This window comes from Ascaphus truei, chromosome 10 (genome assembly GCF_040206685.1).
Source record: "Ascaphus truei isolate aAscTru1 chromosome 10, aAscTru1.hap1, whole genome shotgun sequence".
NCBI classification, from domain to species: Eukaryota; Metazoa; Chordata; class Amphibia; order Anura; family Ascaphidae; genus Ascaphus; species Ascaphus truei.
This window is the reverse complement of record NC_134492.1, coordinates 52,122,618-52,148,388: the sequence shown is the minus strand read 5'-3', so window position 1 is coordinate 52,148,388 and position 25,771 is coordinate 52,122,618. Positions and strand designations below refer to the sequence as shown.

General features: G+C 44.4%; 1 long non-coding RNA gene across 1 annotated transcript; it reads right to left on the bottom strand.

Annotated features, from left to right (window-relative positions):
- Positions 1–459: 459 nt before the first annotated feature.
- On the bottom strand, positions 460–25,771 carry LOC142503398 (uncharacterized). The gene is made up of 3 exons (XR_012804010.1): positions 25,169–25,771; positions 23,689–23,802; positions 460–1,751 (listed from the first exon to the last, which is right to left on the bottom strand). It is a non-coding gene; the product is annotated as an uncharacterized LOC142503398 (long non-coding RNA).

Genomic DNA, 25,771 nt, shown 5'->3' with positions numbered 1-25,771 from the left:
TCCGTAAAGAAAGAGACAATATTCTATATTAACAATTGCACCGTACATTACGCAATCCAGATTTTGTGGAGAAAGGGCATGACATGAGGTACAGTAGATTATGACTACATTGTGACTACACATGAAAATAATATTCAACTATGATGCCAGTATAGTCCATTATTATATCTTCTGGTTTTTTTTTTTTTTGGGGTTGGGGGAGACAAAGCATGCATGGCATGGGGTAAAGCACTTTACATTAGGATTCGAGGTTTACATTAGGTTTTTGGGTGTTTGCGGGGGAAGGGATTTGGCATGCATGGATTTGAGCACTGTGTCTTACCTGGCAGTATTGCTGGGAGAGTTTCCTGCACCAAAGGGGGGTATTTACTGCCCGTAGTATATGCATAGCATAGTTTGGCTTAATCATCCCCCCCCCCCCGCCCCTTCTCGCAATGTCAAAAGAAATCCATGGTCGTTTACACCGGGTGACTTAGCATACCCATGCAATTAAAAACCCCTTAGAAGACACAGACAGGCCTTTACTTCTACAGTCTTTAACAACTGGTGACTCGGCTAAGCCCAGTGGAATTAAAGGCCCCATTTGAACGTGAAATGTATTCTTGTTGTCAGCTGTAACAATTGTTTGTTAAATTAATAAAAGTTCTAACTCCCAGAGACTGTGTGTGTGTGTGGAATATTTATGTACAGTATACAGTTTGAATAGAGAAGAATATTTCCCATTGGGTTACACAACTCAATTGGCCTACACATGCCGTCTGAGAATACTGTAATATGCCACCTCATTGAGAAATAAAAAGGTAGTGATATTAATAATGTAAAAATTGATTAAATATGAACACAATGCATCACATAATGTTTTCTTAAAATCCCACAATTATTCCGCACTTCTCGAGGAAAAAAAAAAGTTTCTTTAATTACAGCAATAACACCATAAGTCATAAATCGCATACTCCACAGGGGGGAGGGATAGGTTTCCTCACAGATACATTCCAGGATGCACTGTTTAAGTAAAAACCTTTCTTGCTTTATCCATTGTAACACCGCTGGAAGAAGAGATCAGTGTATCTCGAAAGCTTGCAAAAACACAGTAAAAGCACAGATACGCAATCATTTGGAAAAAAGATTAAACAAAATAACCCATACTTACAAGAAGCAAAAATACAGAAAATAAAAAGATAGAAATTAACTAAATATTTTTTCCTATTGTATGTTCATTGGGGCTCCTTTATTTATTGTAGTATATTGTAGCCAAGTCTCCCAGTAGCTTTTCAATTGACACACATTAATATATACATATATAATATTGTAAGTCCGGCTTTTGAGCTTGCTAAGATTGTGTATATGTAAATATAAAATGACATTACAGGACCCTTCTGTCCCTTTTACTGTACCTTCAATTTTTTTCTAAACCTTGGTAAATGAGTTAAAGTGCACAGTCTTAGAATAAGAGGATGGCTGGACTTATGTAGACACATCAAGTATAAAAGAGAAATCAGATAGCAAATCAAGGCTAATGTAAATGTACATTACACATTCTTTTGAACCCCTTAAGAGCAAAGGCCATTGAATGTTGCAGGTTACTGTATGTTAATGTTGGACTGATTCCATTTTCTGAAAGGTCTAGCAGTCACTTTGTTCCGATGCGGACTTCCCGGCAGAGCATAGTAACAATGTTCTGAAGTAGAAGCCGTGTAAAGGCTTTCTGTGAAATGTTCCTGCAACAAAGGAATCCTGGGATGTGCATTGACCTGCAAAGTATAAAGCAGAACGTGATTAGAAAAAAGAACTGTTTTATCTATCAGCACAAACAATGAGATTAACACACTGTGATAAACGTGGAAACCAATAACATTCGTAAGTAATATGACTCATTCAATTCCAGTAGATTTACATTTTTGCCCTAAGCCTTTTTTTATTTGAAGTATATAGTAACAAGCTAATACTGTAATCATTCCTGTTGTTTTAAATAATGACTCATTTATTACAATGTAAAGTATTGCAGATATTATCCAATCTGCAGTATTAGCTGTTTGAATGCAACCTAGACCTGTGGATTCGAAATGGTGGTCCGCAGAGTGTGAGGAGGGGTATGAGTGTGAGGGGGGGTGTTGATTGTGAGGGAGAGGGATTGAGAGAGAGCAAAGGGATTGAGTGTGAGGAAGGGGTGGTTGAGTGTGAGGAGTTCAGCCTATGGTAAATTTAGACAACAGATAATGTATCCTATATCCGTACTTATTGATCCAGAGGAAGGCAAACACAAAACTCCAGTGACACATCATCCAAAGATATCTCATAAGGGGAAAATAAACTCCTTCCTGACTCCAATTATTGGCAATCAGATTACTCCCTGGATCAATATCCTTCCCATGTTTACTTATTTGGTATAACCCTGTATACCAGTTGAGTGTGAAGAGGGTGGTTAAGCGAGAGAAAGGGGATTGAGTGAGAAGAGTAGGGGATTAAGTGAGAGTGAGGGGGGTTGAGTGAGAGGAGGGGGGATTGATGTTAGGTAGTGGGATTGAGTGTGAGGATGGGGTCTAAGTGTGGGGAGGGGGATTGAGTGAGAGGGGGAATTGAGTAAAAGGCGGGATTGAGTGAGAGGAAGGGGATTGAGTGAATGTAACACTTTTTTATTTGATTGTAACTTTTTTAATTTATAGATGCAGTAACATTTTTAAAATGTCGGCCCTAGTATTAACCGGTCCTCCAATTTGTTTTTGTTTTTTTTGCCGGTCCTTTTAAGGCAAATGGTTTGAGACTGCTGTCATTGACTGTTCTCTGCAGACGTATTTTAAATGCAGCACATGAGAATGTAATTTCCAAATTAATTTATATGCAGATATTCATCTAAATGTCAAAGCCTTTTATTCTGAAAATTCCATCCGACATTCAAATCAGAATAGACATATGGTTCTTTGGAAGTAAATCTATATCGAAGTTGGAACAAATGAAATAACTGAAACTGCAAATCTTTTTAAAACATTTAACACTTTTTATTGGCGATACAGGCTATTCTAGTAAAGTACTTTTGGGGAACTCTGTGTGTCAATTTAATATATCAATTTGTATATTTAAATAGCATCATACATCACCCACAACAGCAAGAATCACAGAGATGAATGCAATGAAGGCAGCACTACGCAGGTAAGTAGCATCAATTAAAGATGTATATGTCTGTCCTGGAACTAGATTCCACATTTCTCTGTCTCCCTTTGCAGCTCATGGGATTCATATCTCCCTAGTTTAGCTGCCTGTTATTTTCCCTGTCCCAGCAGCTAGCTGCATGTGAAAAGGCAACATTATTGTTACATGTTGTTTACACAGCCCTAGACACTGTTGGTTGCCTGCAATCTCCTATTCTCCTAGCTGAGAGTGGGCTATTCCTACCCCCCTGTCCTTGCTGACAGTTAGTATAGTCTCACTTCCCTTCTAGTGTGACCCTTGCTCCTCACTTCCTTTTCACCCTGGACTCTGAGTGAGTACCTGTCTGCTATTTGCCCCAGCAAGGCCTTTCTGTTTTTACACTGCCTTATCTTTGATACACTGCACTTCAGACAGAGAAGCACTCTCTACCCACACTACATCTGCAAGTTCCTTTCTTCCTGTGATTTTCCTTCAATTAAACTAAGAAAGACAAAACGACTTGTTGTGCTTTGGAAGAGGGAAGGCATGAGTTAAGCTTACTGGAATTATTCAAACATCATTCGTGACCCTGGTTCCAGGAAAATGTCCAAATATCCAACATGTCAGTCTTCTCTAAGGGCCGTTCTATACTGGTTACGGACGTGCGTGAGCGTGCACGTGCCGCATGCTTTTTTTGCCTGTTATAGAGCCGGGAGATACAGGTGTGTGTGTGTGTGTGTGTGTGTGTGTGTGTGTGTGTGTGTGTGTGTGTGTGTGTGTGTGTGTGTGTGTGTGTGTGTGTATGTGTATGGGTTGTGTGAGTGAAGAAAGTCCTAAATAAGATTTTTTAAAGAAAAAAATAGTTTAATAAATATTTTTATTTTTTATTTGTGCAATCATTGACACACACACACGCGCACACACGCGCACACACACACACACGCACACACACACACACATCCAAACACACACACACATACATACATACATTTGAGCGCTGGTAGGGGCGCAAAATCATCTTTCCCACCGTCTTCGCCGCTGTCTGTCAGCTCCCCGCCCTCTGCTGTGCGCACGAGCGGCCCTTGTATAGAAGGGTTGGCTGACCTCAGCCATCTATAACTGCTGTGCGCGCGCACAGCATAGCACGCCCCGCCACTATAGAACGGCCCTAAGGACCTGTATCAGGGCAAAGTGACAGCAGGAGAAATCGTATTGCGCTCGCAGCTGCAATAATGATCGCTGTGTCAGTGCATTTCAATATTCAGTTGTGGTTCCAACTCCTGTGTTGTGTACACTGGGGGTGCCCTCTCTTCCAGCAAATAAGGGAACCAATGGATATTATAAAGAGATGTAGCCAAGGTGGTTGCTAACACTGGCTTGTTATGGTGAGATATTCTGTTATATTCTGCTTTATCGCTGCCACTATATACTAAGGAAACTTGCCATATGTTGTGTATCAGCTATGAAATCTGCTCCATCTATTGGATTGGTTTAACGATGTGAATACCTCCAATTGTATCTTCCTCTGATTTTACTTCTCAGCAGCACCAATTGCATCTAAATTATGACATATTTCATTTCCTGGGTATGTTATTATGAATTACTCCCCACTGTTTTGGTACAACATTAATAATACAGTTTAAATCAAAGAATTGAAAATTGATTGTCTTTTTGAAGTAGTTCGAACTGCCTGCTTCTTTTTAGGATAAGACTATATTCCTCATAACTGTGACAGCTTTGATAAAACATTCAAAGTACCTGATAGCTATTTAATTTTTGGACGCATAATTATATACTGTATGCTTTAGAGTCATTAATGTGATTGTATGAAGATGTGCTTGGGTTGTTTTACAGTCACTGAAATTGTACTGTAATTGTGCTGGTAATATGTCAATTAAAGGAAAAAGGCTAAAAATTTACAGAATTTGGAAATTAATTAACATGTTTTTTTAGACATCATCACTTATAGAGACAACCCAAGCTTTTTTTTTTTTTTTTTTGCACTGTTCTCCAGAGCTGAACCCCATTAATTTCAGCTCCGGGTAACCCCTGGCTTCTAGAGATAATTACCTCCGTAGTAGGTGATGGAAGCCACTATGTTCGGCTAGCAGGGATCATGTAAGGGTTGCTGTTCACAGCTCCCGTGCCCTGCGGGCCAATAGGAAGCAGTGACATCATCAGGTTCAGGTTCCTATTGGCCAGCGTAACGAGGGAGCTTTAAACTTTAAACCCAGCTAGCTCTGCCGTAGCGGCTACCGGCAGCCACTTACTGAGGGAAGTATCTCCGAAAGCAGGGGGTCCCCAGAGCTGAAGTTAATGGGGTTCCATTTCGGAGATGCCCTGCTTCAATCATTGTTAAACAAATGCAAATAAATACAGATAAATAAAAAGGTGCTTGGATTTACTCCTTTAAAATGGCACATACTCTAGATTTGAAGATAAGAGAATGGGACGCCGCTCAAACCATAATATCAAATAATATAAAGTAAGCCTGGTGCACGGGGAAAAAACATATGAATATAGCAGAAGAAAGTGACAGAGGTCATGACAGACCTCTATTAGTTGCACTCAAGGCAAAGTCAAGGTAAATACCATAATGATATTAATATCCACAGTATGGACTAAGAGTCCCAGATGAAATAGAACAAATGCTTAAGGATACAATATCCACTGGAAGACTGATATGTCTGAAATAATAAACATATAATCCAAATAAAAGGACCATATATGTCCACAGTTAATGTCTAATAGCCCTAAGTATAACAGTGACATTCACTGATAAAGTCCAAAAAATAAAAAAAACATTAATAACCCATAATAACGCCGAAAAGCAAGTGACAAGAAAAGGAAACAATGTGTAAAATGTTAAAATGCCCCTGTAAGGGGTGCGGGTGGGAGGAGGGTAGCGACAAATCGGATATGGTCCTTTTATTTGGATTATATGTTATTATTTCAGACATCTCAGTCTTTCAGTGGATATTGTATCCTTAAGCATTTGCCTTGAGTGCAACTTATAGGGGACTGTCGTGACCTCTGTCACATACACTAGATTGCAAGATTCTATAAATAGTATCATTGACTGAGTCACTGATTGAGCCACCTGTGCTGAAGCAGGGGTATCCATAAAACCTGAACTGTTAGTGTACCTTGAGCACTGGAGTTGGTCACTACTGTACTAAGTGTTTCCTAATTTTAGATTAATACGCCCTGAAAATAATGGAATTAAGAAACACAAGTTCTATCTGATATATTTACCAAACTTAATTTTTGAATGTTTGCCACGTCGTATTATAGAAATACAGAAACTGAATTACAAAAAACTTATCTTTAAAGATATCAGTTGGATATTTTTGACTCGAAACGTAATTCATTGCAAACCACAAAGCGATGTACAAGAGAGAACTCTTCAAAGTGGATTTCCCGATGAAATATTAAATGTGAGGTCTCGTAGAATCAAGGAACTCCCTCAAGAGTTTCATTTAACAGCTTTGTAGCATCTTGCCAATAACAAAACATGGTCCCATGCTGCTGAGAGAACTGCAGCTTCAAATAGAATCTACAATATACAGTACATAGAAATCTTGTAATTCATTGTAATTTAGGGGTCAATTCAATATACTCTGAAGCGGCAATTCATGTCAATGTGCATATTCCTCTGGAAACGAGCTGAATGGCCACTTCTGAGTATAATAATTTAACCCTTAGGTTAGGGGTGCTCAACACCAGTCCTCAAGCCTCCCTAACAGGTTAGGTTTCCAGGATATCTTAGCCTCAGCACAGGTGGCTCAATTAGTCCCTGCTTCAGCACGGATGGCTCAATCAGTCCCTGCTTTAGCACAGGTGGTTTAATCAGTCTCTGCTTCATCACAAGTGGCTCAATCAGTCTCTGCTTCATCACAAGTGGCTCAATCAGTCTCTGCTTCAGCACAGATGGCTCAACCAGTCTGTGCATCAGCACTGGTTGCTCAATCAGTCCCAGCTTCAGCACAGGTGGCTCAATCAGAGGCTCAGTCTCTGACTGAGCCTCTGAGTCACCTGTGCTGAAGCTGGGATTTCCTGAAAACCTGACCTGTTAAAGTCACTGCCCATTTACTGAGTAAATATTTTTTTAATGACTTATCTATACAATAATGAAATAGAAACATTTCCAGCGATTCAGCAGACATATTTTTGGATGGTAAAGAAACAAAATCTGCAACGAGTGTGTGAGGCTTTTTTCCACTCCCACAGTCACAGCTGGAAGGCATGGTATTCATGTCGCTCTTTATTTGTTCACCATGATTATGGCTTTTAATTGTTTAAATATATGGCTCAACTTTTCACGTTGTGTGCTTCAAATGTTCAGTGGCCTGTTGATGGAAATGCTTATAAAGTCCCTTATTTTAACCAGGAAACAGTTTTAAAACAAATAAAAACAGATTCATTGTAAGTTGACTTAAACAATTAGGTCAAATGTATATGATGTTCTTTTATATGTATGCCCAGTTTTACAGATCTATCCTTGAAGCTCCATATCTGTATATCTAACAGAGTATTTATCTATCAACACCAGGAGTGGCCAACTCCAGTCCTCAAGGGCCACCAACAGGTCAGGTTTTCAGAATATCCCTGCTTCAGCACAGGTGGTGCAGTCGAAGACTGAGCCTCTGATTCAGCCACCTGTGCTGAAGCAGGAGTATCTTGAAAACCGGACCTGTTGGTAGCTCTTGAGGGCTGGAGTTTGCCTCCCCTGATCTATACCTTTATTGCTTTATTTATTGTATCTATATATCCTATATTTTTATATCTACATCGTATATATACTCCTTCTACAGCCGAGATGTGCGTAATTGTGCCAGTGTAGTTTGCAACATTTTTCCTGAATTTTGCAAACATTTTGGTGACAGACGAGTAGTAGATAAAAAAAACCCCGTGAAATGTGGCATGAATTGTGCCGTTTTTTCACAAGCTCGCTATTTGTGCGCACATTTTGCCTATTACTTCTCTCCCACAATATATTGATATAATACGTGAATCCCCTTTCCTGATACATTGCCCCTAACCATACGTACACTAAATCAGTTACTAAACTCTTATTGTCCTTTCTTTCTATAAATATATTTATAGAAGAAAAAAGTGAATTGCGCTCTAAAAAATGTGTTATTGTGCTCTTAGTGATATTAATAATACAAATAAGATAACCTGTTTACAATATGAGAGGTTTATGCTGCTGCGCTCGTGGTACCGCTCCACAACCAAACTAGTGCAAAAACAAAGAAAGAGACAGCGCAAAAAACCTCATTGTGCAATATATAAACAAAATTGTATTTGTAAACTGGTGAGTATCACACGTACATCAATATAGTTAGATTTAAGCAGAACATGTTATGGACATGTTACCAATCTGTGCTCAGGGTACAGGACTTCTAGGTCAGCTGGCTTCTCACAGGTCTCGTGGAACAGCATGCAGGATACAGCAGTCGTCACCGTCAGGGAAGTGTTGTAAACACGAAACGCGTTGGACTGAGGGCGCATTCATTTATTCCCATATACTGGATGTTTTAATATTATACATTGTCTAATTGCTCGCGACTGTAAGCGGGCACTATACGGGACTTTCTTGGGACTTCCAGCTTCCTCAAGCAGTGACTCACTCGCGCACGACGCTGACGCCGCCCGATGACGTCACGGATGTGCGTCTAGCGTTCTCCGAGTAAGCGGCTGACGGTGAGGTTCCCTGCAGCGGCATACCTAGCCGAATCATTCTCCGCCCCGTGTGGCGTTTGAAGCTGGTGTTCAGAGGGCTGGATACAGTTGATAGGACTTTCCACCGTGAGACTCGGTATCGGAGTGTTCTCTTCATTTGGAGTGGCAGTTCCCCTGCGGTGACGACTGCTGTATCCTGCATGCTGTTCCACGAGACCTGTGAGAAGCCAGCTGACCTAGAAGTCCTGTACCCTGAGCACAGATAGGTAACATGTCCATAACATGTTCTGCTTAAATCTAACTATATTGATGTACGTGTGATACTCACCAGTTTACAAATACAATTTTGTTTATATATTGCACAATGAGGTTTTTTGCGCTGTCTCTTTCTTTGTTTTTATAAATATATTTGTAAGATTTATTTTTATTTCTCTTTCTCTGATTTTCTCTCACTTCCTTTAACTCTGTCTCACTCTCCAATTCTTTCGCACACACTCTTTCTATCTGTCACTCTCTTCTGCACTCTTATTTCACTCTTTCACTGCTTCTCCCTTTTCCTTGTTTCCTAGACTGTCTCTCCCAGCGACTCAGTCTGGCCATTAAAGCTGCAGTTCAGTCTTTTTTTATTTTTTTACTTCAATAGTTTTATGTGGGCAATCTCTAATTACCTAAAGAACTGTATAGCTGCCAGTCAATTCATTCTCCATGTATTGATAGGTCGAAATTTGGTGACATAATTAGTGAAGGGATCTGCTTATATTCTGCTTGTCAGTCAGTGGAAGCTCATGAATATTCATGAGCAATCCTGCACTGACATGTGCTAGAGGGAGGGCAGGGCTGACAAAGGGGTGTGCCAGGGCTTGTGACAGGACATGAAGGGGCAGTGCCTTAGCAAATGGCTGTTAAAATAGAATACAAGAAAATTGGTCTTTAAAAGTTGTTTTTTTAAAAACATGTAGCCCTCTTTCCCCCCCCCCCTTGAGTGAGATTGGGGTGTGTAGGTGTATCTGACTACTTCTCAGTGTGGTGCTATACCTGTTGGCTCACAGGAGGGCTGAGCTTCCGCCACGGGGAACCTGGGGTAATTATACTAGGGGTGATCACTTACAACATCTTCTCGGTACAGCGCCTCCACCTGCGATGGCTCCCACCAGAGGGGGAGTGGTTCCTCGCAGGACAATCACAATAATAATCACGTAGACAGCATGTATATTAACTATATGACTTTACTAACATGCATGGAGAATATCATCACATTTACATAACATCATAACCTGTTAACCTTATCACCTCAGGCCCAATGTCTGGTGTTCCCACCCAGTGTCCTGTAATCCCCCACACCCAATGTCCCGTACTCCTACGGAGGTCGTGGGTGACTGCGTAGTCACTAATTAACTGTTAGGCCTGTTGGTGCACATGTGTGGAAATACCTTCCGAGCACTCCGATGCGATGCATCCGTCTGATCCTTTCCAGGTACTTCTCCAGGAACCCCAACGAGGGTCCCACCGCTTCACGGGAACACAACCGTCTCACGGTAACAGCAACCGAATCACGGGAACAGCAACCGCCGCTATCCCTGTCTATCCCTAACTAACCCTAACGTGACAGGAACCCTAACCTAGGGCCTGTCCCTGATGAACCGCAACCTGGGGTGGCTTGGGGAAATCTCCTAGGGCCTGCGGAGTAATAACCTGCCCCACTCCCTTAGCTGCCCAAGTCCCTAATCCTCCCTAACATCTAACTACTCGCTACTCCTAACAGCCTGCAGCAGACACACAGCTCTCACCGTCAGCCTGCAGACATTCACACACGCTGCACACACTGCGCCCAGCACATGCAGCGACACACACACGCACTAAGGGCAGCGTCCCTGTCTTGGGCCGTTCCTCAGCACTTACCCACTAACCTGGTGGGGAGTTGGAGCCTTACTTGGGATGTGGGGGACCTTACTCGATGCAGGAGCTGCACATGCTCTCTGCACCCTTCCTTCCCTCACAGCTCCCCAGCTCCAACTGACAAACGTGCTGCAGCCCAAACAATGTATCCACTTTCTCCCTCTGGAGATCCTTGGCCCTCATTGGCCACACTGAGGCACCTGGTGTGCTTGCCCCTAAGCCTCATGGGATTTGTAGTCCCGTGGAGGCTGCAAATACATTGGGGCCGCGTGCGCGCCTTCCCTGCGCCTGCGCGAACCCCTAATGGCCATCGCAACCTCTCCTGAACAGTCCCTGCCCTCGCGCGACTCTCTAGGCTCTGTCCTGCGCATGCGCGACCTCTCTGGGGCTTTGGGGATCTTTCTGCGCATGCGCGATCACTGCGCACGCGCGAGTAGCGGCAATGGCAGCCCCCGCTAACCGGGTGCACCGCCGGGACTCTCAGTGCTCCCTGCACTGGCCCCCACCTTCGCATTGTGCCGCCGGAGCTCCAGGGATGCCGAGCGCTCCCTGCACTGGTCCCCACCTTTGTGAACAGCCTGCGGGTCCGTCGCTGCCTCTGACGGCACCCGCGCTTGCGCTGACACAAAGGAGAGGGGGTCTCTGGTGGTCTAGGGGCACCAATGCTACACTCTCCCCCTGGTGGAAAATCCAACGTCCCCGCTTGGGGAACGACATCACACGGCATAAAAGTTATATAACCAAAATGCATTGCACAGAAAATACAACTTATCATTTTGACTATAAACATCTGATTACAATGCACTTCACACCAGATAACCGAAGCGAGCTGAGATCATTTGTGGGGTGCCCCTAACTGATCATGTGGGGGTACCTCACTTTTGCATCCGTGAGCCTCCCCCAGAAAAATTTCCTGAAGAGCACACCGGAGGGCAAAAGTCACGGGTTCCTCGCTACTTCCTCCCCCTGGTGGATGGAGTAGCACAATGTCTCTGAAGCAGACCGTTACCAGGTCACCCGCGGCAGGGATGCGGTAGACCAGGAGGCCAGGACCTTTTCCGCGGTCCACTACTTGGCGAATGGCACGCTCCTTTTTGGGCTTAAAGGAGGCCAGTCTCCCTGGATCTTCCTTTACACAGTCCTTGTCCCTACGGACTTGCGAGGCTTCCACTGAGAAGCGAGCACTGGACAATGTCTCTGTTTCACCTGGCAGGGGGTAAAGAGTAGACACCTTACCACTGCGGTGATTCACGGTGGCCAACAGGTCCTCGGGGATGCTGTCAGTTCCCACCTCGGCTGTCTTGGGACCTGCCCCCGGCACTTCTGGGGCAGTCCACTTACGCGCGGAAAACTCGGGAGCGTTGGATCCCAGTCCTGGGACCACTTGTGTCGGAGCGCACGGGCTCATACTCCGTTCAGAAGCCGCAACTCTGGCCTTCTTCACGGCCACCTCCATCGGAGATTGTGGGGAGTTAGGGAGTTCCTTACCACTCCACTGGCTTGGGATGGATTCTCCCAAGGAGGACACCTCCGCCAGGACGCGATGCAGAGGGGAGCCCTTCGCCCGGGTGACCAGACTTAAGGAGCCATCGTGCTCCGCGGTCACCTGGAGGCTCACCCCCCACACCCCTGGGGCAGTCGACTCACCCTCATTGTCGTTTGGTACTGGTCCCCATTCTAGGACCGATGGTACCTCGGTAGTAGGTCGGACTGACCATTGTAGGGCGCACGGGCCCACAGCAGGGTCCGCAACATCGGGATACACCTCCTCTAGGGCACACGGGCCCACAGCAGGCTCTGCATCCGCCAAGATATGGTGTTCATTGCTGTCACTAAAGTGGTCCGCCGGCAGGCGCATCACCACAAGTGACTGGTCGCTGGATTCACTAGAAGAAGGTGGGGGTATATACACCTTACCCTGTGATTCCTCTGTATCATCGCTGGGGTGGTTCGCCGGTAGGCGCATCGCCACCGATGGGACTTCAACCTCATCCCGCTCAGGAACCGGATCTGAAATGTTCACTCGGGCACACGGGCCCTCCACAACCGGTTGTTGGTAGCGGGAATCCCTAAGTAACTTCTCCCTGAAGACAGACTTAACTTCAGCACAACTCAGAGTAATATAGAGGTCAGGATCCTCCTCCTGTTTTGAGGCTATCACGATCGGATCCTCAGAATTTTCTAGGTTAGCTATACTGACCGGCTCATCGTCCTCTGCTGGTTCTACAGGCTGGGGCACAATAGACTTCAATAACCGGGCACCGCAACAGTCACATTTAGGCTCCCACGCCAATGCCTCCCTAGAACTGTCTGTCTCATCCACGTTTGGTTGAAAGTCACAGTGCTTGCTCCCCCTGGTGGAATCTGAAGGAGGGGCACTTTCTACAAGGGAGTGGTTCTGGCTCTGTGCTGAGTCACTCACAGTGCAGGGGCGGGGTTCAGGGTTTTGCGCCCAACCCGGACAATACTCTGCAACAATTTCTTGCACAGTCCTGGTGCTCTCCCGACTTGGCGGGAGCCGCCATCTTAGGTGTGACTCACTGCTAGAGAGAGACTCCATTTTAATCACAGTCTCTGAAATTACACTAGGGCTCTCTGTATAGATAGGGGGGTAGCCTTCTGGTTTTCCCGCCAATCCCGGACAGTTTTCTTCAACACAATTTAGTGCAGGCTTGCAGCCAACAGCACGTGCGCTCTCCTGCGTTGGCGGGAGATGCCATTTGGCTGGGTCGGCGTAGACTAGGGGGTACCCCTCAGACGGGCCCCCGGGCATACACAGGGCGGACGGTGCCTCTGCCAGGCATATATCTGCAGTGGGGATGGCCACAAAAAGTATCGTTTTCCATAGGGCCGTGGGATCGTGTTCTTCCTCTAAGAAACATGCGTACGGCCACCCTGGAATTTTACGCATATAATACTGAACCTCAACCGCGGGCATAGTTGCGGGAAGGCCTCCAACCGCCACCACCCGGCCAGGTTCCATACATTGCCTCAAAGCCCAGGCAAGGACCTCATGGCCGGACTTTCCAAACATGGTGACAAAAAATTGAGACTTGGACAAATTGGGGAAAAAAATGGAACAGGGCACCCCAGGTCTGAATCTCAGCAGCGCCTCCAAATGTAGCCCTCTTTCCCCCCCCCCTTGAGTGAGATTGGGGTGTGTAGGTGTATCTGACTACTTCTCAGTGTGGTGCTATACCTGTTGGCTCACAGGAGGGCTGAGCTTCCGCCACGGGGAAACTGGGGTAATTATACTAGGGGTGATCACTTACAACATCTTCTCGGTACAGCGCCTCCACCTGCGATGGCTCCCACCAGAGGGGGAGTGGTTCCTCGCAGGACAATCACAATAATAATCACGTAGACAGCATGTATATTAACTATATGACTTTACTAACATGCATGGAGAATATCATCACATTTACATAACATCATAACCTGTTAACCTTATCACCTCAGGCCCAATGTCTGGTGTTCCCACCCAGTGTCCTGTAATCCCCCACACCCAATGTCCCGTACTCCTACGGAGGTCGTGGGTGACTGCGCAGTCACTAATTAACTGTTAGGCCTGTTGGTGCACATGTGTGGAAATACCTTCCGAGCATTCCGATGCTCGGGCCTGCAACACTCTTCTCAAAGGGTCAGACGCGCGATGCCTCCGTCTGATCCTATCCAGGTACTTCTCCCGGAACCCCAACGAGGGTCCCACCGCTTCACGGGAACACAACCGTCTCACGGTAACAGCAACCGAATCACGGGAACAGCAACCGCCGCTATCCCTGTCTATCCCTAACTAACCCTAACGTGACAGGAACCCTAACCTAGGGCCTGTCCCTGATGAACCGCAACCTGGGGTGGCTTGGGGAAATCTCCTAGGGCCTGCGGAGTAATAACCTGCCCCACTCCCTTAGCTACCCAAGTCCCTAATCCTCCCTAACATCTAACTACTCGCTACTCCTAACAGCCTGCAGCAGACACACAGCTCTCACCGTCAGCCTGCAGACATTCACACACGCTGCACACACTGCGCCCAGCACATGCAGCGACACACACACGCACTAAGGGCAGCGTCCCTGTCTTGGGCCGTTCCTCAGCACTTACCCACTAACCTGGTGGGGAGTTGGGGCCTTACTTGGGATGTGGGGGACCTTACTCGTTGCAGGAGCTGCACATGCTCTCTGCACCCTTCCTTCCCTCACAGTTCCCCAGCTCCAACTGACAAACGTGCTGCAGCCCAAACAATGTATCCACTTTCTCCCTCTGGAGATCCTTGGCCCTCATTGGCCACACTGAGGCACCTGGTGTGCTTGCCCCTAAGCCTCATGGGATTTGTAGTCCCGTGGAGGCTGCAAATACATTGGGGCCGCGTGCGCGCCTTCCCTGCGCCTGCGCGAACCCCTAATGGCCATCGCAACCTCTCCTGAACAGTCCCTGCCCTCGCGCGACTCTCTAGGCTCTGTCCTGCGCATTCGCGACCTCTCTGGGGCTTTGGGGATCTTTCTGCGCATGCGCGATCACTGCGCATGCGCGAGTAGCGGCAATGGCAGCCCCCGCTAACCGGGTGCACTGCCGGGACTCTCAGTGCTCCCTGCACTGGCCCCCACCTTCGCATTGTGCCGCCGGAGCTCCAGGGATGCCGAGCGCTCCCTGCACTGGCCCCCACCTTTGTGAACAGCCTGCGGGTCCGTCGCTGCCTCTGACGGCACCCGCGCTTGCGCTGACACAAAGGAGAGGGGGTCTCTGGTGGTCTAGGGGCACCAATGCTACAAACAGAAAATGCTAAAAGTATTTTTTCTTACTACAGAACTGATTTATTAAAAAAAAACACACATGCAGGATATTGACTGAACTGCAGCTTTAAGATATTGCCCCTATGGTTCCTATGAACCGTTAATAACTGCCTTTTATATAGGCTCCCTATAAATCAGTCAAGTTATATACTGTCCCTCACTTCCTCTCCTTCAGTGACAGTGAGTTTTTAGCCAAATTAGTCACTTAGATCAAGTATATTGAGGGGCTTATTCTACAGATGTAGCCAGCCTTAAGGTTCCTGCAGCTGGGGACGGGGGGGGGGCTCACACAAAATCATGACAGTAGTGTCCCCTGGCAGAAGGAAATGTTTCCGTGGGGGTGGGCCTGTTCAAAAGACCCTCCCCTTCCCTTGGTCTTTCATCCAGTGTGTGACAAACGCCCCTCTTTTGTAGCGCTGACGTCTGTCTGGGTTCTTCCCGACACAGTCTTCTAGGGTTAATTATACAACAAACAGGATCATGCAAAGTATTATGCTGCTTAACTCAGGCTTCTGCCTGCTTTATTTTCATCCAAGTAAGGTACTGCAGCTTTAACATGTGAAGGTTAGAGGTACTCAGATACTTTCATTCAGCAGTTCACTCATTTCAGTGTTACAATATTTCCCACTCTGTTATTTCAAGAAATAAAACCTAAATCATATAAGCAAAATCCTATCCCTTTCAGGGATCTAACTACACATCAGAATTAGTCTCTCTAACAGCTGCTGGACAACTAAACTGGTTCCCCAGCTTAAAACAATGCTCTCTCATTTAGGGTCACAAGATACAGCACAGTCTTTTAGCAACAGCAATAACCATTTGTTTTGTCTTATCTGTTCGTGGGGTCCAGGCAAATCCTCTGGTACTGTGATACGTGGAGGGGCCGTCATCCCCGATACTGGAAACAGGGGAGCAGCGATACCCCCAGCCTCCAGGCTCTAAGGAGAGAGAGTGAAATGCAAAACCTCTCTGCTCTAAGTACCTGTGCATGTGATTAGAAGAGCAGGTGAGGGAGAACTAGAGCCATTGTAATCTGTGGTCTGGATTTTCCATCCAGCTGCCTGAGTTAATGGGAAGCTGTGGAACGGATCATTAACTATTCCTGCACTTTCTGCTCTAAAATGGGGCAGAAAGCTGCCTAACATCTTTGGACTATGTCACATATCCCCCTCCCCAGCTCACACCTACTGGGGTGAGCGGCCATGGACCTCACTGGGGTGAGCGTCCTACCTGAAATACTTGAGCTAACTCCTCAGTACAACATTAAGTATTCACATGACACGAATATGAACTTTTCCCACGGCAATTATGGACAATAGGTTTCGTCATAAGAGACTATATTTGGCAAACATATTTTGTTGCTCTCTATAAGGGAACTATTTTGAAAAATAAGTGTCTAGCACACATTCTTACAACCCAGGATATGCTAAATATATTCAGAAAACCAGATAATTTCTATTACCTCCCTGGGTTGTTCTACTCTAGAATATGAACCTCATTATATAATTTACCAACTGAAAGGGCCATCAACCCTGTATATTAATTTGTAGTTTAGCTACATTTTCAACACAGAGAACCAATATAACATTGTAATATTGACAAAATGCTTATTCTAGCTAGAGGCCTAATATACCTTAACTACAATAGCTTATTTGCATAGTTAAGTGTCCGTGACATAGTCCACACATGTAATAACAAAAAGAAATATCGGTCAATTCCCCAAACACATTTTTTTTTTTTTTTTTCTTTGACTTCCAGTCCATTAAATTTCCTGACTTTATTTCATAGGCTGCTGCAACCTGCAAATGACTGGACTGTTTCTTTAGCCTCTGACAGAACTCTGGGGCCGGATAGTCTTTGTCTTTATATTGTGGCCCAGAGTGGCGAGATCCGGAAAAATTCAAGGCCAGCGTTGACCTTCGTCGCTTTTGCTTTGCAACCTTTGAACTTTTAAGGTACTTCTTACTGCCATGTATTTTCTCAAGACCATCACTCTCAGAGATTTGGGATTTCCCCTCTGGGGCAATTATATGGTATTTAGAAGATGAAGCACTGATTACCTTGATGGGGTTCTCACTAACTCCGGCTGTACCCTGTGGCATTTTACCTTTGCAGCTGGCAGGCATGTAGTGTTGGGCCTCTCTTTCCTGAGGCCTACATTTATAAAGGCGGAAATACCGCTGTATAACCAGTGACGCATTTCTCAGGGTTTGATAGTGAATCCTGTTCTGTGTCATCCTAGTCAGAGACTGGATCTTTATAGTTGCTCCTTTCATAATGAGGAACCTGTTTCGTACCATGCGGGCACGGTAGAATGATTGAAGTACACAGGCTGCTTTATTCCGGCGATTAAACTGACGAATTTTCATCCCTCTGTAGGCAGCCTGTAGGATGATAATTGCGGCGCGTTTACGCCGATAATTTTCTCTTTCCCTTCTTCCTTGGATAAGAGCTGTGCAGTGCTTCTGAATTATTCTAACGCTTTTCTCCTTTTTAAAAACGTTAAGTTCCTCCACGAGAGAATTCTGTTTTGTGCATATATGTCGCAATTCTGTTCTCAGAGCGTCCATTTCTTCCTGGTGCTGGCTCTGAGTGTGCATCAATGCATTCTGTAGTGCTTCCTGCACTTCTAATTTTTCCTGAGTCAACTGTTTCTTTACTTTTTCTGCTTGGTCAGTCAAATCTGAATTTTCCAATTTCAGAGTCTCATTTTCTTGCTTTACAGTCTCTAACTCACTCAGGGCAATCTCATGGGTTTGCTTCAACATTCCCAGCTCTGTGTTCAGACCGTGGCCCTCCAGGCGTGAGTTTTGCACCTCTGTGCTGAGCGCGTGAACCTCTTGTAGAGCCTTCCCGTATTTCTGTTTTAGGATAGCCATTACGGTGTTGGCCTTTTCCAGCCTAGTCGTCACCTCTTCCAGCTCACTCCGTAAGAGAGACTCTGTTTTCTTCAAAGCCTCGTACTCCTGTAAAGCTGGAAGTATACACCTCTGTAATTCGGCGTTCGATTCTCGCTCTTCCATCCAACATTCTCGCTCCTTCTTGCTCCATTCTCGCTCCTTCACCAAATCCTGCCACAGGACTTCATAATTATGGCGGGCAGCTTGGAGTGCAGAAACCAAAGCCTCTTTATCCTGGTTCAAGGATTCAGCTTCCCTTTGCTCCTCCTTTTCCTTTGCCACTGTTCCCGTGACAATTCTGCCGGTCACTCCGGTCTGCAGCACATCTCGGCGACTTTCTGACGCATGTCCTGACAGCGCAGGTTCAAGTGGCTCGGTCACTTCCCCTGTGACTTGAGGAACAGTTTTCTTTTTCTTCTTCTTTCTTTTTGCTTTATTAGCTCCAGAGATATCAGTGGTACTGGGCACACGCTCACTGGTATCAGCTTCCACATCTTGCTTGCACTCATAGGGCGTTGCTTGCTTTTGCAGCTGTTTGTCTTTGAAAATTTTGGGGCACACATCTTCCATGTGACCTACTTTATGACAGGCCCAGCATACTAAATTCATCGGTGGGTACGACTCTCCTCCAGGGGCCACACACGAATCGTCATTATCATCATCATCATCGTATGGCCTGAAGGGACACTGTTTTTCATGATTATGTACATTACAAAACAAACATTTCACGTCGGCCATTTTAGAAACCCGGCAGGGACAATTTGCTAGCTGCAATTTCACTCACTTCAGCAACTTGCATACAGCACTTGCTAGCTGCAAATTCACTCACTTCAGCAAAAGGCATTAGCTTTACAAACAGCACTTGCTAGATGCAATTTTTTTTTTCTTCTTTTTCAGCAAAACATTTTGGTTTTCTGTTTGGGTTCAGGGTGCTATTGCATCCACACTTCGCACATTCTCTGTGTATGCTAGAAGCACAACTGATATACACAGTGGGACAGACTTCACTCATAGCATCTGTACTTTAGTTCAGCTCGGCGGCCATTTTAAACCCCCGCATTTATTTGCAAACCCACAGACTTTTTTAGTGTCTGCCCGCATTCTCCACCATATGTGACAAACGCCCCTCTTTTGTAGCGCTGACGTCTGTCTGGGTTCTTCCCGACACAGTCTTCTAGGGTTAATTATACAACAAACAGGATCATGCAAAGTATTATGCTGCTTAACTCAGGCTTCTGCCTGCTTTATTTTCATCCAAGTAAGGTACTGCAGCTTTAACATGTGAAGGTTAGAGGTACTCAGATACTTTCATTCAGCAGTTCACTCATTTCAGTGTTACAATATTTCCCACTCTGTTATTTCAAGAAATAAAACCAAAATCATATAAGCAAAATCCTATCCCTTTCAGGGATCTAACTACTGCACCGACACACTTTATTCGAGCAAATACCCAGTATGTACCTGGCAGATACCTGGAATGCGCCGCTCCTCACCTCTGACAAGCCCCGTTGTGTTTGCCTTCCCAGCCTGGGTTCATGCCTGGCTGACGGGCGGCTGATCTGTTAAATGATGATTAGGATTTAATAGGCTGCAATGCTTCGCGTGTCTACCAGATGGCATAAATTCATGAATTGTAATGCAGTATATATATATATATACTGTGCAGTATTGCAGCCAGCGGGAATAAAATGATTCAATCCCTGCCTGGAAAATAACCCAATGCACTCGGGCAGAAAACAGTCACAAACCTCAATACACCCGGGTATACCCGAATTCGTGGGACTAGCCGAGCTCGAATAAAGTGTGTCGCCAGTGTACACATCAGAATTAGTCTCTCTAACAGCTGCTGGCCAACTAAACTGGTTCCCCAGCTTAAAACAATGCTCTCTCATTTAGGGTCACAAGATACAGCACAGTCTTTTAGCAACAGCAATAACCATTTGTTTTGTCTTATCTGTTCGTGGGGTCCAGGCAAATCCTCTGGTACTGTGATACGTGGAGGGGCCGTCAACCCCGATACTGGAAACAGGGGAGCAGCGATACCCCCAGCCTCCAGGCTCTAAGGAGAGAGAGTGAAATGCAAAACCTCTCTGCTCTAAGTACCTGTGCATGTGATTAGAAGAGCAGGTGAGAGAGAACTAGAGCCATTGTAATCTGTGGTCTGGATTTTCCATCCAGCTGCCTGAGTTAATGGGAAGCTGTGGAACGGATCATTAACTATTCCTGCACTTTCTGCTCTAAAATGGGGCAGAAAGCTGCCTAACATCTTTGGACTATGTCACAAGTGGCTCTGGAAGCATATACAGTATAGATGTTTGAAAGTGTACAGGCACAGAGATTAACCCGTACTAAAGACTCCAGCTGCATTCTACGTTGCTGCACTTAAACCCGATTTCATGGAATGGAGAAAAAAAATAACTGACTGTGACGGTGAAGGGGTCCCCAGGCCACCAATTAAAGCATTATGCCCAGCTGGGGGGGGGGGGGGCCTGAGTCATAAAAGGTGACTGTGGAGTGTCAGTTCTGCAGCCCAGAGCTGGCTGCAGTCCTGAAAAGGTATAATACAGTGTGTGAAATGTGCCCCTGAGCTATATTGGGGAATTGTGAGTGTCAGCTCTTCAACCCAATTGTGGTATGTAACTGTTGGTATAATAAAGATGTACGTGGTTTTACAGTTCCAGGAGTGCCAGCCAGCGGGGATGTGCAGGGCGTGAGTTTCAGGGGTGACTTTACGGTAAAATGTTGTCAGGGTGTGTTTGGGTAGACGGGGGCCACTGTTGTGGGTTACCCTGAAACATGTACTCAGGAATCCCCCCAGATTCCTGAGGACACGAGCAACACAGATCACTGGACAAACTCCTCCCTAGAACACAGTTTGAAGCTCACCACCAAATCCTCCTGCTTCAGCACAAACCAGGACAGTAAAACCGGGCAGGGAACTGAATTACATTAAAGGTTCTCGGAATATGCCCAAACCCCAGACCACAGTGTGGGGTTCAGTAAATCTCTCACCAGGGTTAAGGTGAAGAGAGTTATAGGGGTTTTAAGTTAAAGCGTTAAGTGTCAGCTCTGCAGTCCAGGGCTGATTGCAGTCTTAGAAAATGTGTTAACCTATAAGCAACATCAAAGCCCTCACCCAATTAACTCAGTACCGGGGGTTAGGGAGGTCGTAGCTTTCTGAAATTTTATCTGCAGAAGGTTAGAAGAGAATCATGTAGATTGAGATGGTTTTAATATTTATAACATGTGTATAAATGCATAAAAAGACATAGCTTGGTTTAGGTACATTTAAAGTTATGCGAGCTGGGGGGGAATTTACATGGCAGTCAGGAGATTCTCCCCCATTCAGTCCAGAACAGGAGATGACACTTGGGTTGTGTAATACTGGGCTTTGAAATGCTTAGCAGGATTCAAAGGTGTTAACCTTTTGGTAACAGGGAGGGGGAAAAGGAAGAGAATTGAACTGGGCCATCTGTTAAATTTAAAATTTTCCTAGACTGAGCGGCATTCATTAAGAAAGCAGGATGCCATATGCTAAGTGGCCAGTGAGGGAAGATGACATTTTTGTTGCACATGCTCAGTTGCGATACTGAGGCTGTGTGACAGTTTTTTAAGAACCTGGCAGAACTCTGCTACAGGTGGGATAATTGGTTCCCACACAGTGATTCGCTAAGACTGTAAAGATAGGCATTTGGTATTTTTAAAAAGCCGGGTGCAGCCAGTCAGGGGTTAATTCCATCTTGTAAGAAGTTCCATCAGATTCATCTGACCTACAGCGTGCGGTGCAAAGGTCATAACATCGTAACTAAGGATTGCACCCTGCTTCAAAAGTGCGAGAGTAGATCTAAGGACTTTGAAACTAATTCTGCAAGGGCAGAATGAAGTTATTTAATTTGGCGAAGATATACAGTAGGGGTGGCAAGTTGCACCCCTAGCCAAAAGACTGTTTCCTGCTCGCGTATCAACCCCGCTCTGGGAATTGATACCTGGAGACCGGATTGCATGAACATTCGTTCCAGAAACCTTTTATTTTGTTCCAGTAAGTGTGTTATGCGTGATATTTTTGTAATTCAAGCTGTGTGTGTTCTTTATGTGAATAAATACAATTTATTTTATTTCATGCTTTATTCAATCAAAGGACCCAGATGGTAAAGTGTTAATAAGCTTGGTGTACCGTGACACTGACCATCTACAGCATGTCACCATTTCAAAGTCAGTTTCCATCGGTCCAGACAGTAGAGAAGATAACAGAACAGCCAGTGGGGGTATCGAATGATGGCTAATATATCATTAATTTATAGTGTGGGACATTTTATTGACTGTTAGAGACACTGCAGCTGAAAATATTGAATCCATTCATGAATACAAAGCTCACATCTTGATTGTTTGGCGGACTAAGCACTGGAACATGCACCATTGTTATCATATTACTGAGCTCTCCAGTATTTTTATTGTCTGAATAAAATAGCTTTTCATCTGCAACTCTCTCTCTCTCTAACATTGCCAAAAAGCACTGCCTGGCTTTCAGCTCAATTACAGGAGTTCAGAGTTACACCTTACATTTCATTTTTCTGTACAGATTCTGAACCTTACAACTAGTGTAGCTTATAATCTAACCTCCCATGTCAAAGGCTTCTGTTTATCAACACAAAGAGAATCTTGTTTTGTGCTTGAAAGTGCGACTTATATAATAAGTTTATAGCCTTAGCATGTTGCATGTGGAGCAAATTTGTAAAGCAGGATTACGCTACTGTGCCTTAAACTTGGTGACGTTTTTGACACAGAAAGATCGGAGGAAAAGTGAGGCACAGATTTGCAGAACTTGACACATCTCAATATGAAGCCATTACATAATCGAGAGACACCATTGGATAATGTGTCACTGGGATCTTTTGTTTGCCTTAATCTGGATCAAAATAATGAAAATACAAATATAGGATAAATATCTGTTTTATAGATTTAGCATAGGTTGAACTTGATGGATGGATGTCTTTTTTCAACCTCATCTACTAGGTAAGTACGTAATATGTAAATATGTAATTATAATACTATGTGCCTCTTGTAACCCAAAAGGGTGACACCCTCATCATCTTTTCCTTGCACTTGTTCTGGTTGTTGGAGTGGCACCATTTGGCATGAGGGGGAAACTCTTGTTCTAACAAGTTAGGGAAAATTGTTGCTGTGAGAATAAGTACTCCTCAATTTCAATTTCTTAAACTGTCATACAATGAGCAGAATTTTGCCTGTATTTTTATAAGCTGTTTTGGTTAAATATATGCACAAATTGGTACCTTCTGTACAGCAGGAGCTCATCCCAAGGTTTGATTTTCACAGTTGGTAATTTCCAGCAAAGTTTTCATATCTCTGTGATTTTTTTCTGCCAGATGCACAATTCTCTTTGCCCACTGAAAGCACAAGACAAATATAAAAGTTGTCACATCACATACGTAAGAGAAAGGTGTAAGGTATCAACTTCAAGTGAACTTCTACAGCTTTAGTGTAACTAAGCCAATTATCTTTGTCTCATTGATCATCTAGTAAATAAACATAAACAAAGTTTCTAGGCAGAAATTCATTGTTCCCCAAAAGTCTGCAATTTCAAAGCAAGGTTTTCTGAACATTCAATATAAACTAAAATCATTATTATACTGTCATTCAAAGAATTCACATGTGTATATTAAATAAGGAGGTAGTCACAATTAAATGACAATCATAACAATCTAAATAATTTTGCCTTGAAATTCAAATTTGCCAGTAATCTTTGAAAAGATATACAGATGTGCTGTTAAATCATAAGCTCATATTTTAATACCCAAAAAAACAAGCTATTCCCCAAAAATGGAAAGATGTGAGCTGAATTCCAACAGAAAGATTAGTACAATAATTAAACAGATGAGTATTAATGAGATTCAACAAGAATAAATCAGACATGATTAAGAACAACAAAGTAGGAGATCAGTTTAGGTAATAATAAAAGGCAATGCATTACAAGATATAAATGCAGTTAATGCATTTTTAATTGCATTGGAAACACAAAGCATTATGTAAATAGTGATATTTAAAAGTAGTTCCACTGGTATCAGTTATATGGAAGGACTCGCATACTATATATGGGAAGGGATACATATATACAGTACATTATAAATAGTGTGGAAGTGTACCAAAATTCAGGGAGCGAGTAAAAACATAATAAATAGCCTGTGAAATAAATTAGGTGATGAAAAACAAGTACTGTAGTGCCGACGATTATTCTAAAACAAACCTGGGGCAATCTCCAAAAAGACCCAGGTACATGCTGGGTATATGCTGGGTACATGCTGGGTACATGCTGGGTACATGCTGGGTACATGCTGGGTACATGCTGGGTATATGCTGGGTACTTGCTGCAACATTTCACACATTTCTGCAGACAGACTAATGGCCCATCGGATTAACAGTGGGGGTCCCTGGGAGCCCCATTCAAACTGAATGGGACTGCCAGGAACCCCTGCTGTGTTAATCCGATGGGCCATTAGCCTCTGCAGAAATGTCACTGAAATGTACCAAGCATGTACCCAGCATGTAAACTGGCTAGTTTAAGGTAAGTTTAAGGCAAGTTTTAGAATACTCGTTGGCTCGTCTGTAATACAAATATTACATTAATAGGAAATATATAAGAATGTAACTTAGATACTATAGGTTACTAGTTGGTCTAAAAAAATCCAATTATTAGTTGAAAAGTTCCCAAATCCAGGGTTGTCAAAAATACAAAATACAGATCGAGACACTCACTGTCCTCGGTGTCGTGGATGAGCAAGCAAAGGTCAGTGGCTCTGGGGATAGAGTTTTGCAGCGCCAGGGATAAAATCTGTGGCACAGGGGATAGAGTCCACGGTGGTGGGGATAGGGTCCGCGGCGGCAGAGAGTCTGCGGTGCCGGGGATAGAGTCTGCAGTGGTGGGGATAATGTCGTCTTATCCCCTGCTGCGGCCGTGGGGGACTTCCCCACAGTGTTTCCATTGGAAGGAGAATCCGGCCTTGTTGTGTCACAGTGTTGTGACGTCATAGTGTTGTGATGTCACCAGGGAATGCATTTTCTCCTCAGGGTTGTCATGATTGTAATACCCTACGTGTATCGTGGAGGCCTACAAAAGTAATGGCAAATGCTGCAATCTATAAATACAAAAACAATACCGTTACTGGTGCTCTTGTGTTCAGGGATAGCCTGCAAGTAACCCAATGAACATGGTAAAGAGAAGCAACACAAGACACTTCGGATTTGTTTAATCTAATTTATTAAATCCAATAGCTGTTCGATGTTTCGACCTATAGGTCTTTCTCAAGTGAATGCCACATGTCGTACAGCTATTGGCTTTAATAAATTAGATGAAACAAA